Here is a 5,739-nt window from a genome sequence, read left to right on the forward strand (position 1 = left end):
GGCATGAAAAACTATTAATTGCAAATTGTTAACGATGGTTACTTTAATTAACATATGCCAGACTTTAAAAGGATTGGTGAGGTTGTGAACAAAATTGTGCTAAAGAACATGTCCTCTCACATTTGATGTGATTTGAACAACTTTTACTATTGAATAATATGCAAGTAATAGAAATAAGATTTTAAAACAGACATTGCTTCCCTCCTACTTTATGCAAATTATAATTTGACACATGTATAAAAATAATGCATAAAGATAAAAAAACTTCTACACAAATGTCAGCAACACCTATCCACCCACCTGTCTACGCCCCCACCTATCCACCTAAACTCATTCTGAGTGCTTGAAGTTCAGTGGATGTCAATCTCCCAGGTAGTGCATGTTAGCGAGATCCTAGCTTAATTAGGATATTTATTTCCTAGTTTATTAGGACTATATTTCTTTCCTTTTGTACAAATATTGTGTAATTAGGATTTTATCTTGTTTCCTAGTTCGACCCTACTAGGGTTACATCCTTGTATTATAAATACCTCATTTTGGAGAATAAAATACAACTTGCAAAATATTCTACCCATATTGTTTGACTGCTCAGAGCCAACTTTTCTGGTGACTTGTGTGTTGTGCCCACCCATGTTCTAACCCCATATTTTTTTTCTCTTCCTGTGCCGGAACTTTTTTTTATAGTTCTAATGGAATTGAATGATGTGCTTAACAATTATCAATCAAGATGGACATAGTAAAATTGATATGCAATGCTCTTAAACACATAAACGCAAATATTCAAAGTCTGAAATGGAATAAATATTCAAACTACTGGTCATAAGTTCCGTATGCATTAGTATTATTATTATTGTTTTTGCATATCGATTAAATTTGGCAAAACTATCTTTGAATACATGCATTATGCATATGTAATTGATTGATATGCAACCAAAATACATAATTGCTGGCACATATCTACCAAACGGGCCCTCATCTTTTTGGAAAGAATTATAGGGCCTTAGGCACCACAAGCTGCATGTTCTTGAGTTAACATGTGTAGCATGGCCTAGGTACTTCAAATTTTTGATCCTTATATCAGAAAACTTGAGCAACATTATCAAAATTATTGAGAAGAAAAGGAGGGAGACATGATAATGTGATTCCGCTTTGTGATCATAGCTTTGGAGAGGAATATAATATAACTTTTATTGCATCTCTGTGTGACTTCAAAAAATCTAGAGGGTGGGGTGAAAGGGAAAAAGAAAGTACATTCAGATTATTTCTCTGGCTTTCGACAACAAGAGAGGGTTCAATTTTTTATTATTATTTTTTTCAACTGTACATTTATGATGCACCAATCTTTATCTACTCAAAATCAGAATTTTCTTTCATACCGATGATTTGGCAAATTGAATAAACTAAAATGTTGAACAAACTAATTTGTAAGAGTACCTATAGTATTTATTCGCTTACCACTGAATTTTTTTTTAAAAAAATAATAATGAATTGCATTTTTTTTTCACATTGGACTTCGAATGAGGTGTCGGGGGGAGGGGGAAGCCACCAGTGCCGGTCCTGAGATTTTGAGGGCCCTATACGAAACATAAACAGGAGCCATAAATTATTTTTTTAGAAATGTAAAAAAAATTTTGGTTGATTGGAGAGAATGAGTAGAAATGTAAAAATACAAAAACTAAATGACATAATACGAACTTGAACCCAACTTGCCTACTAAAATCATGGCGCTAAATTCCAACACAACCAAATACAATTTGTGTTATTGTCCTTCACGCTCGAGTATATAATATACGTGAAAAAAATTTGGGGCCCTGTGCGGTAACACCACTTGCACACCCTCAGGGCCGCCCCTGGCCACCACCAATAATGGATGGATAGGGTTGGGCTCAGTGTAGTTTGGTTAAGAAAAATCAGTTTGTGACTTATGTTATTGGATCAAAATATTAATGCAGTAAATATTATAAATATAAAACAACATATTAAACTAAAGTGCAATAAAGACAATATATATTACAGTAAAAGAAAGGTAACAATGATTTATTGAGTAGATAGAGGTTTGTGGATTGCCAATGTCCTAAAGACAGAATTTTGCCCATTCTGAGTGTTTGAAATTCAATGGACATCAATCTCCCAGGTAGTGCAGCTAAGGCCCGGGAGGGGGGGGGGGGGGGGGGGGAGGGTGTCCTATGCCCCCTCTCAGTGTTCTTGAGACCTTGGGTTTCTTAACTTACAAAGTGCCTTTAATGTTTTTCTTCTCTCCCTTTTCCACTATTATTACTACATACTCTCTTTTTGTCCTATTTTGACTTTGATTGTAGTAATAAACTACCATTTTAATTTTTTTAGTGTGTATATTTAACTAAGTACATGCAATATCTTTTGCTAGTATCAATGATGAATAGATAGTTAATGTGATATGTAAAATAATAGAGTATAGTAATTAAATTTATGATTTTGTATCAAGTAAAACATGAACAGTGGTAAGCTTGGCAACATGAGACAAAGTTTCATGATAATCAATCCTTTCCATTTGTGTATATCCCTTGGCAACGAGGTGAGCTTTGCATTGTTCAATAGTTCCATTAGAATGCCCATTGATTTTACAAACTCACTTGCATCCAATGGCTTTTTTATGAGCAGGCAAGGCCATGAGGGTCCATGTATGATGATTAACTTCCAAGGCAGCAAGTTGACTTTGCATAGCTTTACGCCATTAAGGATATTTAGTGGCTTCATCAAAAGTGTTAGGCTCAACAATGATAGTAATAGAAGCAAGAAAACTTTTATGTTTAATACAGAATTTGTCATAAGATAAATAATGGGAAAAAGGGTACCTGGTGCCGCAGTGGCGGAGGCACTTGGGGAACAGTGCCGTGTTAACTCCTAACTAAACACGACCAAGTGTTCTTATTCCGCGTCGTATAATATAATGGAATCCAAGTCTGTATACTACGATGGTGCCTTCTCTGTAAACCGCCGTCTTAATTTTTATTTCTTTTTAAGATTTAATTATTTTTTAATTTTGGTAGCCTACGAAAATTAAAATGAGATCCCAAGAGGTATGATATCTTACCTTTGAGATCTTTGGATCCTGATCATAATCGAACCACCAAAGTGAGAAAGACAATATTTTAAATACACAAAATCCAAAAAGAAACCAGAACTGAACTGACTACTGCAAACTTTGAGAAAGAAAATGTTTTGAAAGTTAATGATGTATGCGTTTTGGTGTATGGATACACCAAAATGCATACATCATTAACATCCAAATTATTGTCTTTGAGATGTGAGAGAGAGTGATGATGTATGTGTGTATGTGAGAGAGGAAGACGAGCCTCCAGAGAGATCAGAAGAACTTGGAACCCTAAATGAAAACTGAAACTGAAAGAAAGAGTCAAATTTATAAAATAAATCTTTTAAACTCACGGCGGTCCTTATAGAAATACCGCTGTGTAATTGTAAAAAACCACGTCGGTTATTCTTTAATAGAATCCACGTCGTATAATTTTATGGAATCCACGTCGTATAATGTAATATAATCCACGTCGGTATATTAAAAAAAAGAGACGTGTTAAATAATATACCATGACGCGAGAGATTAATTTATCGACTTATTATTTTGGAGTGTACTACGACGGTACCTACAACACTACTGTCGTGTTTGTTTACCACGTCCTAAGTTCAAATTACCGTCGTATTTTTTCAATTTATACGTCTTCCTTCTCTGTAAACCGCCGTCTTATTTTTATAGCTTTTTAAAATTAATTAATTTTTCTTTTATTTTGGTAATATCTTTCTTAACACAAAACAAAATTTAACTCTCAATCCTCAACAACATTTTCATCTTAAAAGGCAAATCTCTTCCTCTTGTTCATCTTAAAATTTAAAATTTCATTTCCTCTTGATCAATATTTACACAATATATATGTATACAAATTAGGCAAATACATCGTGGTTTCTTTTCTGCCTTCACCCTCAGCTTGTTCAACTGTTTCTTCCTCTCATATGCAAGCTGGGCCCTCTCCTTCCTCTTGTTCTCAAGCTCCTGCACAGCCACAGATGAATAAAGTGTGAAAAGCTCACTTTAGAGCATCAGGAATGACCATCCTCTTTATCTTATCATAAGGAGCATCAGGAACACCCTCGTATGCCTTCAAACGGGCAAGTGCGGCTGCAAACCCATGCTTGGTCTTGTGAGGAATCATTCTGCAAACCCATGCTTGGTCTTGTGAGAAATCATTCTGCAAACCCATTTTCTTTCAGAAAGACAATTTCTTAGAATTTGATGAGACAGAGCAAAGGGCAAGAAGAAGTTGGAACCCTAATTGAAAACTGAGAGTTAAAAAACGCGTGAAAAAATCATATTTAAACAAATTATCGTAAATATCCACGTCGGTTCTAATATACATAGAGATGTCATATTTTAAAAATCAACGTCAGTTTAGATAAACAAGTGCCGTCATAACCACATCGAAAATCCAAAAGTCATTTGGCGCGTATTAAAAAGAGAACGACGTTGTTTTCAGAACCCCAAAGTAACCACGTCGGCTTATTAAAATACATAGTCGTTGAATTTCGAAGTACAACGTCTGTTTAGATAAAAAACCGCCGTCATAACCACATCGGAATTCCAAAAGTCGTTCGGCAGTTGTGATAACCACGTCAGTTCAGAATTATTTACCGTCGTTATAACTAAATAATACGGCGGTTTTGTAATAAAAACGTCGTTGTATTGAACTCTTGGAAAATATATAAACTTTTCGTCACCTGAGTTCTACGGTTTTCTCTCACCGATAAAATATCGCAGTTTCCCTCTCATTTCCCAAAAGCAACATCATCATCTGAATCTTCGTCTTCATCTCCAAATCACCGTCTTCGTCTTCGTCTTCGTCGGAAGGAAACTTTCTTTGCACGCCAAAGGTTTTTTCTCACTCTCTCCCCTTTTTTTACATTTCATTTGAATGTCGTCGTTGTCTGGAAACAAGATTCTGTCAAATTGAGGAAATCTTTCCCTGGTTTTGATTAAATTCATAAGTCGATACTCTCACGACGCCAAAAGACGACAGGTCTGTCTTGTTTTCGACGATAGAATGGACACACCACGACGGCCGTTAAATTCTACTGAATGCAAACTGCACGACGGTGGTTAAAAACCGTCATGGTGTGACAATTAATACGTCAGAAACAAGATAAACCCGTCGTCTTGTGGGAGAAGAACAGTCGTTTTGTGTTTGTCTTTGTAAATTTTAAACCACGTCGGTTATTATGAGTAACCGACGTAACGTATACATATTTACGTCATGAAAGATATAAAACCGTCGTCGTAATGTTCATATATGGTCTAAGAGACTGTTTAATAGGACGTCGTTGTTTTAGTGTTACCGTCGTGTTTCTTTATTATTATGTCGTTTATTTTTAATAACCGACGTTGTTTTCCTTGCAGATTAATTAAAAATGGTTTCGACATCTCAAAACAAGGAAGCTCAAGCGTCAAAGGCCAAATCAGTTTCAAAGGCACAAAGGGATGAATCCAAATCAGTTTCAAAGGCTCAAGTGGAAGAAGAAAAATTAACTCAAAGCAAACCCTCGAAGAGGATGAGATTTTCCTCAACCTCCGAGAAAGACTCGAGCACAGCCACATTTGTTGAGGAGCCAAAATCCGGCCTCGGTATCATCACAATGAGCCGTGTTGTGAAGAGGAAAATTGAGAAGGTTAAGCCTGTGGTTGAGTTCAACAAA

Source organism: Prunus avium, chromosome 8, assembly GCF_965620075.1.
Source record: "Prunus avium chromosome 8, drPruAviu1.hap1.1, whole genome shotgun sequence".
Classification (NCBI taxonomy): Eukaryota; Viridiplantae; Streptophyta; class Magnoliopsida; order Rosales; family Rosaceae; genus Prunus; species Prunus avium.